This window comes from Sus scrofa, chromosome Y (genome assembly GCF_054392235.1).
Source record: "Sus scrofa isolate SSC_HxYL_T2T_F1_AM1 chromosome Y, Sscrofa_HxYL_maternal_Yorkshire_Landrace_v2.0, whole genome shotgun sequence".
Lineage (NCBI taxonomy): Eukaryota > Metazoa > Chordata > Mammalia > Artiodactyla > Suidae > Sus > Sus scrofa.
The window spans coordinates 39,723,138-39,735,381 of NC_139402.1; positions in this window are offsets into that span (position 1 = coordinate 39,723,138).

Genomic DNA, 12,244 nt, shown 5'->3' on the forward strand with positions numbered 1-12,244 from the left:
CCAGCGTGCAAGATGTCGGTCAACCAAAACCAGTCTCTATGGAGTAGACCTCCTCATTCTCTAGCCTCAAGAGTGTCAGAGACAGAGACCACTCCCTTCCAGGATGGAACTTTCAATACCCTCAAATTGCAGGCATCATCACAGGGCTCCTGGAAGATCAGACAATCGACCCACCTCTCCTTCCTTATGCTTGTAGATACAACAAACACACTGGGCCTGGCCCCAGGCACCACATTCCAGGTAAGCACTCAAAGAGAGGGAGGGCTTGTCCTTATGCACCTGTGGAAAAGGCACCTGAAATAGACCGGTTACATCTCGGTTAAAATGCCTCTGTTTGGAGGGTTCCCCTGTGGTTTAGGATATGGAAATATGGATTCAGTAGTGTGGAGCTGAAAACACCCCATTGGGAATGTCTCCTTCAGGGGTTACATCCAGGGCCTCATGCTTGGCGGAGAGCATTGGGGCATGGTTTCCTTGTTTGTGCACCAGGATGTCTTGTTTCAAATGGCCATGAAGCACAATTCTTTTTTCACATGGAGGAACTCCCTTGAGGTATTCTGCCCACTGATCCCCTGAAGATATCACATGTTCAAACACCAAGCCTCTAGAATCCACATTGAGCTTGGGAGCCGAATGAGAGTGGTGGCTCTGAGTCTGAAGACGTAGATAATATGGTTGAGCCAAGAGGACCACCCATCTGATGGATCCTCCTTTCCATCAACTTCGACATTCCTCCAGAGCAAGAGCTCATGGTGTCCCTCATTGAACTCTCAAGGTTTGATTTTGAGAATGTCCCACATATGGACCATCACACACCTCTTTTCTCACAGAGAGGTTGTTTGGGCACAAGGCTCCATGGGCATCATATCAATGCCATGGCCACTTCTGGCACTGCACCTTTCAGAAGGAAAGCAACTCCACACACTGGGGAACCCAATTTTCTCTATCATGATGGATCTCTGATAACATGTGTAGCACTTCAGGGTCAAGTGCTCTCTCAGTCACTGCCTCACACGAAGACACAGGACAGAATCTCTTTTGGAGAGAAAAGATATCATTCCACACCCCCAAACCAAAGTCCCCTGGACAAGGACATCACGGAAAGACTGAGGAAGAACCCCCTATGAGCTGCCTTTTCAATAGGAAGGGAGTTTTCCAATTAGGGAAAATAGAGGGTATCATTTACATTGAACCACACCTCGTGTCAATAGAGAAGACATGGGTGCCAAACAGGGAGGACTGCTTGCAACCGACATATTTCTAGAGACAGGCCAAGAAAGAGTGAAAATCTCAGGCAAGAGTCCTGAAAGAGCCTTTGTGTCTAATAGTCCCCGGAAACAGAGTGAAGGGCTAGGGAATGAAACTGAGCCCTGGAATGTGGCTTGTATCCAAATCTCAACTCTCTCTCTCTCTCTCACTCTCTCTCTTGGCTTCTTCCTCCTTCACATTCTCTCGAATCCTCCTCATCCAAGGTGATCTGTGCTGGTCCAGGTGGGCATATCTCAGCCAGGAGAGCAGTCAAAGTCTTTCACCGAGATTTTCCATCAGTCTTCCAAACTCCTATCAAATATGAAAGCATTTTTCCTGAAAGAACTCCTCTGTTTGTATGGAGATATTCCACCTTACACAGTGTACCACTACCTTACCATTGTCAGCCCTTCACACTGACACATAACCATCCCATTTGTACTGCGTTCTACATGGTCACAGATTTGACTCCGAGATCAACATCTTTTCAACCACCTACACATAAGGGACCGAGTGAGAATTCACTTCTCTGCAGCACACCTCACGTATGGTATCAGGTCTGTGAAGTGGCTGGTGAGGTGGATCTCTCGACTCTTTCTAAGGGGAGTTGGGAAATGAAGTCTCTGACACTCCATGTCTCAGTGAAATGGCATCTACGAAGGGGTCCGAGCACCCTTCAGCAGGGTCTGAATGACAATGGGACAGAGTTCAAGGATTCGGTCCCCTAAAAACAGTCTCCATTTGGGACCATCCTCCTCCTTCTCTGGACCCTCAATTGGCAGGCCAGAGGCCCCTCTCGTCCAAGAGGGAAACCTCAAGACCTGCCCATGTAGCCCTCACCACACAGCTCACGGAGGAGAAGAAGAGGGACTCCTGAAATTCCTGACAATTGTGTACGCCACAATCAAGCCAGCAGTGGAACTAGTCCGCCCACTTCCATCCAGCACCCCAGTAGGCAGGACGTATTCTTATCAACCTGTGAAATACCCACCAGACATATCCCAGCTTCCTTCTCGGGAAATTTGACACTGTGGATAGCTAGTGTGTGATTTCCTCTATCGACGTGTACGTTCAGAAGCAGGGAATGGTCCTTCCCCACATTCCAATATGTCCTCAGGGTTGATACTGAGGGCCTCGTCCTTGGTGGAAGGCAGAGGGGCCTATTTTCATGGTTTGAGCTCTGGAATGAAATTTATCATCCCATTCATACTTAGGAGGCTTTTTTCCCCTGTTGGAAAAGACTGGAAGTGATAAGCTTACTGGTCCCTTTCAGACATATCATAATCCCAAATCAAGCCTGAGCAGTGGATATTTACTCAGGAACCTGATGAGAATGGTGGCCATGAGAAGATTGCTGGAAAGAATTCTTTTCATCCAATTGTCCAATACATCCAATGAATCCTCCTTTAATTTAGTATCAACATACCTTCATTCCTGAGCTCAGCCGGCCCGATGTGCAAAAAATGAGGCCTGATTTTGACAGCTTCCCATGTTGGGCCCATCCCTCGCCTCTCTTCTCACAGAGGGTCTGTGGTGTCACAAGGCTTGGTGGGCAGCATGCCATTGCCATGGCAACCATTGGGCCTGAACTTCTCAGATGCAAGGCAACTCCACCTCCTCTGTGCCCACCTGCTCTCTACAGAAGGATGGCTCTTCCCCTGAACGTGTGTCAGGCTCAACACGGTGGTTCCAGAACTGCTTCCCAGGAATTCACAGTGTAAAATCTCATTTGGAAAGAACATATGTGATTGAAAAAGACCCACTCCCCACGGAGTCTGAACAGGAAAACAATGGCCGATGGAGGAAGAAGAACAACACACGAGCTTCCCTTTCCATGGGAGGAGGCTTTTCCACGGAAGGAAACTATGGAATATCTTCTAACCTGATTTCCACCCCATGCCATTGGAGAAGATATAGGTACCATGCCAAGGCTTTCAAACCTGTCTTCCAGTATGGAGCAGGGGTTGTAATGGACACATTTTGGGACTCAGGCCAGGAAGGAGAGAAGACTCTGGTACAAGTGTGCTGGTTTGTATCATTTGTGGGATATCCACCTTAAACCAAGACATGTCCTTGGGGAAATTATCCTGCCATTGACGGTTGCTTGAATCAAGAGCTCCTGTACCTCTCTCTCTCCTTCTTTTCATCTCCTTCTCTCTAGCTCTCTCACTCGCCCCTTGGCCCCCCTTCCATTTCTCTGAAATCCTCCTGCTACAAGTTGACCTGTGGTGATAATGGATGAAATATTTTAGCCAAGAAAATGGTCCAAGTTATCCCCCAGCCTTTTCTCCCTGTCATCCTAGGTCTGAGCGAGTATACAATCCGTGGTCCAGAAAGACTTCCTGTGCTGTGTGGAGGCACCCCAACTAGGTCATCCTTCCACAACACTTCCCACATTCAGCCCTTCCTATGGACCCGCTGACCACTTCACATGTACTTCGGTCTGGAGGGCCCAATATTGGACTCAGAGAGCAACACACGTGAAAGATTCACATGAGTGCTCTCCCAAGAAATGGCTTCTCTGCAGCATTCCCTACGTGGTCCATCGGTATTGTGGATTTGCTTCTGTGTGGGTCTCTGGACTCGTTCCTGGCGGATATAGAATATGAAGTCTATGACTCGTCATGTCTCAAGGATTGGGCATCCAAACAATGGTCTGAGCATCCTTGGCCAGTGGGCTGGCCAACCATAGCCCAGCGTGCAAGATGTCGGTCAACCAAAACCAGTCTCTATGGAGTAGACCTCCTCATTCTCTAGCCTCATGAGTGTCAGAGACAGAGCCCACTCCCTTCCAGGATGGAACTTTCAATACCCTCAAATTGCAGGCATCATCACAGGGCTCCTGGAAGATCAGACAATCGACCCACCTCTCCTTCCTTATGCTTGTAGATACAACAAACACACTGGGCCTGGCCCCAGGCACCACATTCCAGGTAAGCACTCAAAGAGAGGGAGGGCTTGTCCTTATGCACCTGTGGAAAAGGCACCTGAAATAGACCGGTTACATCTCGGTTAAAATGCCTCTGTTTGGAGGGTTCCCCTGTGGTTTAGGATATGGAAATATGGATTCAGTAGTGTGGAGCTGAAAACACCCCATTGGGAATGTCTCCTTCAGGGGTTACATCCAGGGCCTCATGCTTGGCGGAGAGCATTGGGGCATGGTTTCCTTGTTTGTGCACCAGGATGTCTTGTTTCAAATGGCCATGAAGCACAATTCTTTTTTCACATGGAGGAACTCCCTTGAGGTATTCTGCCCACTGATCCCCTGAAGATATCACATGTTCAAACACCAAGCCTCTAGAATCCACATTGAGCTTGGGAGCCGAATGAGAGTGGTGGCTCTGAGTCTGAAGACGTAGATAATATGGTTGAGCCAAGAGGACCACCCATCTGATGGATCCTCCTTTCCATCAACTTCGACATTCCTCCAGAGCAAGAGCTCATGGTGTCCCTCATTGAACTCTCAAGGTTTGATTTTGAGAATGTCCCACATATGGACCATCACACACCTCTTTTCTCACAGAGAGGTTGTTTGGGCACAAGGCTCCATGGGCATCATATCAATGCCATGGCCACTTCTGGCACTGCACCTTTCAGAAGGAAAGCAACTCCACACACTGGGGAACCCAATTTTCTCTATCATGATGGATCTCTGATAACATGTGTAGCACTTCAGGGTCAAGTGCTCTCTCAGTCACTGCCTCACACGAATACACAGGACAGAATCTCTTTTGGAGAGAAAAGATATCATTCCACACCCCCAAACCAAAGTCCTCTGGACAAGGACATCACGGAAAGACTGAGGAAGAACCCCCTATGAGCTGCCTTTTCAATAGGAAGGGAGTTTTCCAATTAGGGAAAATAGAGGGTATCATTTACATTGAACCACACCTCGTGTCAATAGAGAAGACATGGGTGCCAAACAGGGAGGACTGCTTGCAACCGACATATTTCTAGAGACAGGCCAAGAAAGAGTGAAAATCTCAGGCAAGAGTCCTGAAAGAGCCTTTGTGTCTAATAGTCCCCGGAAACAGAGTGAAGGGCTAGGGAATGAAACTGAGCCCTGGAATGTGGCTTGTATCCAAATCTCATCTCTCTCTCTCTCTCTCTCTCTCTCTCTCACTCTCTCTCTTGGCTTCTTCCTCCTTCACATTCTCTCGAATCCTCCTCATCCAAGGTGATCTGTGCTGGTCCAGGTGGGCATATCTCAGCCAGGAGAGCAGTCAAAGTCTTTCACCAAGATTTTCCATCAGTCTTCCAAACTCCTATCAAATATGAAAGCATTTTTCCTGAAAGAACTCCTCTGTTTGTATGGAGATATTCCACCTTACACAGTGTACCACTACCTTACCATTGTCAGCCCTTCACACTGACACATAACCATCCCATTTGTACTGCGTTCTACATGGTCACAGATTTGACTCCGAGATCAACATCTTTTCAACCACCTACACATAAGGGACCGAGTGAGAATTCACTTCTCTGCAGCACACCTCACGTATGGGATCAGGTCTGTGAAGTGGCTGGTGAGGTGGATCTCTCGACTCTTTCTAAGGGGAGTTGGGAAATGAAGTCTCTGACACTCCATGTCTCAGTGAAATGGCATCTACGAAGGGGTCCGAGCACCCTTCAGCAGGGTCTGAATGACAATGGGACAGAGTTCAAGGATTCGGTCCCCTAAAAACAGTCTCCATTTGGGACCATCCTCCTCCTTCTCTGGACCCTCAATTGGCAGGCCAGAGGCCCCTCTCGTCCAAGAGGGAAACCTCAAGACCTGCCCATGTAGCCCTCACCACACAGCTCACGGAGGAGAAGAAGAGGGACTCCTGAAATTCCTGACAATTGTGTACGCCACAATCAAGCCAGCAGTGGAACTAGTCCGCCCACTTCCATCCAGCACCCCAGTAGGCAGGACGTATTCTTATCAACCTGTGAAATACCCACCAGACATATCCCAGCTTCCTTCTCGGGAAATTTGACACTGTGGATAGCTAGTGTGTGATTTCCTCTATCGACGTGTACGTTCAGAAGCAGGGAATGGTCCTTCCCCACATTCCAATATGTCCTCAGGGTTGATACTGAGGGCCTCGTCCTTGGTGGAAGGCAGAGGGGCCTATTTTCATGGTTTGAGCTCTGGAATGAAATTTATCATCCCATTCATACTTAGGAGGCTTTTTTCCCCTGTTGGAAAAGACTGGAAGTGATAAGCTTACTGGTCCCTTTCAGACATATCATAATCCCAAATCAAGCCTGAGCAGTGGATATTTACTCAGGAACCTGATGAGAATGGTGGCCATGAGAAGATTGCTGGAAAGAATTCTTTTCATCCAATTGTCCAATACATCCAATGAATCCTCCTATAATTTAGTATCGACATACCTTCATTCCTGAGCTCAGCCTGCCCGATGTGCAAAAAATGAGGCGTGATTTTGACAGCTTCCCATGTTGGGCCCATCCCTCGCCTCTCTTCTCACAGAGGGTCTGTGGTGTCACAAGGCTTGGTGGGCAGCATGCCATTGCCATGGCAACCATTGGGCCTGAACTTCTCAGATGCAAGGCAACTCCACCTCCTCTGTGCCCACCTGCTCTCTACAGAAGGATGGCTCTTCCCCTGAACGTGTGTCAGGCTCAACACGGTGGTTCCAGAACTGCTTCCCAGGAATTCACAGTGTACAATCTCATTTGGAAAGAACATATGTGATTGAAAAAGACCCACTCCCCACGGAGCCTGAACAGGAAAACAATGGCCGATGGAGGAAGAAGAACAACACACGAGCTTCCCTTTCCATGGGAGGAGGCTTTTCCACGGAAGGAAACTATGGAATATCTTCTAACCTGATTTCCACCCCATGCCATTGGAGAAGATATAGGTACCATGCCAAGGCTTTCAAACCTGTCTTCCAGTATGGAGCAGGGGTTGTAATGGACACATTTTGGGACTCAGGCCAGGAAGGAGAGAAGACTCTGGTACAAGTGTGCTGGTTTGTATCATTTGTGGGATATCCACCTTAAACCAAGACATGTCCTTGGGGAAATTATCCTGCCATTGACGGTTGCTTGAATCAAGAGCTCCTGTACCTCTCTCTCTCCTTCTTTTCATCTCCTTCTCTCTAGCTCTCTCACTCGCCCCTTGGCCCCCCTTCCATTTCTCTGAAATCCTCCTGCTACAAGTTGACCTGTGGTGATAATGGATGAAATATATTAGCCAAGAAAATGGTCCAAGTTATCCCCCAGCCTTTTCTCCCTGTCATCCTAGGTCTGAGCGAGTATAAAATCCGTGGTCCAGAAAGACTTCCTGTGCTGTGTGGAGGCACCCCAACTAGGTCATCCTTCCACAACACTTCCCACATTCAGCCCTTCCTATGGACCCGCTGACCACTTCACATGTACTTCGGTCTGGAGGGCCCAATATTGGACTCAGAGAGCAACACACGTGAAACATTCACATGAGTGCTCTCCCAAGAAATGGCTTCTCTGCAGCATTCCCTACGTGGTCCATGCGGTATTGTGGATTTGCTTCTGTGTGGATCTCTGGACTCGTTCCTGGCGGATATAGAATATGAAGTCTATGACTCGTCATGTCTCAAGGATTGGGTATCCAAACAATGGTCTGAGCATCCTTGGCCAGTGGGCTGGCCAACCATAGCCCAGCGTGCAAGATGTCGGTCAACCAAAACCAGTCTCTATGGAGTAGACCTCCTCATTCTCTAGCCTCATGAGTGTCAGAGACAGAGCCCACTCCCTTCCAGGATGGAACTTTCAATACCCTCAAATTGCAGGCATCATCACAGGGCTCCTGGAAGATCAGACAATCGACCCACCTCTCCTTCCTTATGCTTGTAGATACAACAAACACACTGGGCCTGGCCCCAGGCACCACATTCCAGGTAAGCACTCAAAGAGAGGGAGGGCTTGTCCTTATGCACCTGTGGAAAAGGCACCTGAAATAGACCGGGTACATCTCGGTTAAAATGCCTCTGTTTGGAGGGTTCCCCTGTGGTTTAGGATATGGAAATATGGATTCAGTAGTGTGGAGCTGAAAACACCCCATTGGGAATGTCTCCTTCAGGGGTTACATCCAGGGCCTCATGCTTGGCGGAGAGCATTGGGGCATGGTTTCCTTGTTTGTGCACCAGGATGTCTTGTTTCAAATGGCCATGAATCACAATTTTTTTTTCACATGGAGGAACTCCCTTGAGGTATTCTGCCCACTGATCCCCTGAAGATATCACATGTTCAAACACCAAGCCTCTAGAATCCACATTGAGCTTGGGAGCCTGATGAGAGTGGTGGCTCTGAGTCTGAAGACGTAGATAATATGGTTGAGCCAAGAGGACCACCCATCTGATGGATCCTCCTTTCCATCAACTTCGACATTCCTCCAGAGCAAGAGCTCATGGTGTCCCTCATTGAACTCTCAAGGTTTGATTTTGAGAATGTCCCACATATGGACCATCACACACCTCTTTTCTCACAGAGAGGTTGTTTGGGCACAAGGCTCCATGGGCATCATATCATTGCCATGGCCACTTCTGGCACTGCACCTTTCAGAAGGAAAGCAACTCCACACACTGGGGAAACCAATTTTCTCTATCATGATGGATCTCTGATAACATGTGTAGCACTTCAGGGTCAAGTGCTCTCTCAGTCACTGCCTCACACGAATACACAGGACAGAATCTCTTTTGGAGAGAAAAGATATCATTCCACACCCCCAAACCAAAGTCCCCTGGACAAGGACATCACGGAAAGACTGAGGAAGAACCCCCTATGAGCTGCCTTTTCAATAGGAAGGGAGTTTTCCAATTAGGGAAAATAGAGGGTATCATTTACATTGAACCACACCTCGTGTCAATAGAGAAGACATGGGTGCCAAACAGGGAGGACTGCTTGCAACCGACATATTTCTAGAGACAGGCCAAGAAAGAGTGAAAATCTCAGGCAAGAGTCCTGAAAGAGCCTTTGTGTCTAATAGTCCCCGGAAACAGAGTGAAGGGCTAGGGAATGAAACTGAGCCCTGGAATGTGGCTTGTATCCAAATCTCATCTCTCTCTCTCTCTCTCTCTCTCTCTCTCTCTTGGCTTCTTCCTCCTTCACATTCTCTCGAATCCTCCTCATCCAAGGTGATCTGTGCTGGTCCAGGTGGGCATATCTCAGCCAGGAGAGCAGTCAAAGTCTTTCACCAAGATTTTCCATCAGTCTTTCAAACTCCTATCAAATATGAAAGCATTTTTCCTGAAAGAACTCCTCTGTTTGTATGGAGATATTCCACCTTACACAGTGTACCACTACCGTACCATTGTCAGCCCTTCACACTGACACATAACCATCCCATTTGTACTGCGTTCTACATGGTCACAGATTTGACTCCGAGATCAACATCTTTTCAACCACCTACACATAAGGGACCGAGTGAGAATTCACTTCTCTGCAGCACACCTCACGTATGGGATCAGGTCTGTGAAGTGGCTGGTGAGGTGGATCTCTCGACTCTTTCTAAGGGGAGTTGGGAAATGAAGTCTCTGACACTCCATGTCTCAGTGAAATGGCATCTACGAAGGGGTCCGAGCACCCTTCAGCAGGGTCTGAATGACAATGGGACAGAGTTCAAGGATTCGGTCCCCTAAAACCAGTCTCCATTTGGGACAATCCTCCTCCTTCTCTGGACCCTCAATTGGCAGGCCAGAGGCCCCTCTCGTCCAAGAGGGAAACCTCAAGACCTGCCCATGTAGCCCTCACCACACAGCTCACGGAGGAGAAGAAGAGGGACTCCTGAAATTCCTGACAATTGTGTACGCCACAATCAAGCCAGCAGTGGAACTAGTCCGCCCACTTCCATCCAGCACCCCAGTAGGCAGGACGTATTCTTATCAACCTGTGAAATACCCACCAGACATATCCCAGCTTCCTTCTCGGGAAATTTGACACTGTGGATAGCTAGTGTGTGATTTCCTCTATCGACGTGTACGTTCAGAAGCAGGGAATGGTCCTTCCCCACATTCCAATATGTCCTCAGGGTTGATACTGAGGGCCTCGTCCTTGGTGGAAGGCAGAGGGGCCTATTTTCATGGTTTGAGCTCTGGAATGAAATTTATCATCCCATTCATACTTAGGAGGCTTTTTTCCCCTGTTGGAAAAGACTGGAAGTGATAAGCTTACTGGTCCCTTTCAGACATATCATAATCCCAAATCAAGCCTGAGCAGTGGATATTTACTCAGGAACCTGATGAGAATGGTGGCCATGAGAAGATTGCTGGAAAGAATTCTTTTCATCCAATTGTCCAATACATCCAATGAATCCTCCTATAATTTAGTATCAACATACCTTCATTCCTGAGCTCAGCCTGCCCGATGTGCAAAAAATGAGGCGTGATTTTGACAGCTTCCCATGTTGGGCCCATCCCTCGCCTCTCTTCTCACAGAGGGTCTGTGGTGTCACAAGGCTTGGTGGGCAGCATGCCATTGCCATGGCAACCATTGGGCCTGAACTTCTCAGATGCAAGGCAACTCCACCTCCTCTGTGCCCACCTGCTCTCTACAGAAGGATGGCTCTTCCCCTGAACGTGTGTCAGGCTCAACACGGTGGTTCCAGAACTGCTTCCCAGGAATTCACAGTGTACAATCTCATTTGGAAAGAACATATGTGATTGAAAAAGACCCACTCCCCACGGAGCCTGAACAGGAAAACAATGGCCGATGGAGGAAGAAGAACAACACACGAGCTTCCCTTTCCATGGGAGGAGGCTTTTCCACGGAAGGAAACTATGGAATATCTTCTAACCTGATTTCCACCCCATGCCATTGGAGAAGATATAGGTACCATGCCAAGGCTTTCAAACCTGTCTTCCAGTATGGAGCAGGGGTTGTAATGGACACATTTTGGGACTCAGGCCAGGAAGGAGAGAAGACTCTGGTACAAGTGTGCTGGTTTGTATCATTTGTGGGATATCCACCTTAAACCAAGACATGTCCTTGGGGAAATTATCCTGCCATTGACGGTTGCTTGAATCAAGAGCTCCTGTACCTCTCTCTCTCCTTCTTTTCATCTCCTTCTCTCTAGCTCTCTCACTCGCCCCTTGGCCCCCCTTCCATTTCTCTGAAATCCTCCTGCTACAAGTTGACCTGTGGTGATAATGGATGAAATATATTAGCCAAGAAAATGGTCCAAGTTATCCCCCAGCCTTTTCTCCCTGTCATCCTAGGTCTGAGCGAGTATAAAATCCGTGGTCCAGAAAGACTTCCTGTGCTGTGTGGAGGCACCCCAACTAGGTCATCCTTCCACAACACTTCCCACATTCAGCCCTTCCTATGGACCCGCTGACCACTTCACATGTACTTCGGTCTGGAGGGCCCAATATTGGACTCAGAGAGCAACACACGTGAAACATTCACATGAGTGCTCTCCCAAGAAATGGCTTCTCTGCAGCATTCCCTACGTGGTCCATGCGGTATTGTGGATTTGCTTCTGTGTGGATCTCTGGACTCGTTCCTGGCGGATATAGAATATGAAGTCTATGACTCGTCATGTCTCAAGGATTGGGCATCCAAACAATGGTCTGAGCATCCTTGGCCAGTGGGCTGGCCAACCATAGCCCAGCGTGCAAGATGTCGGTCAACCAAAACCAGTCTCTATGGAGTAGACCTCCTCATTCTCTAGCCTCATGAGTGTCAGAGACAGAGCCCACTCCCTTCCAGGATGGAACTTTCAATACCCTCAAATTGCAGGCATCATCACAGGGCTCCTGGAAGATCAGACAATCGACCCACCTCTCCTTCCTTATGCTTGTAGATACAACAAACACACTGGGCCTGGCCCCAGGCACCACATTCCAGGTAAGCACTCAAAGAGAGGGAGGGCTTGTCCTTATGCACCTGTGGAAAAGGCACCTGAAATAGACCGGGTACATCTCGGTTAAAATGCCTCTGTTTGGAGGGTTCCCCTGTGGTTTAGGATATGGAAATATGGATTCAGTAGTGTGGAGCTGAAAACACCCCA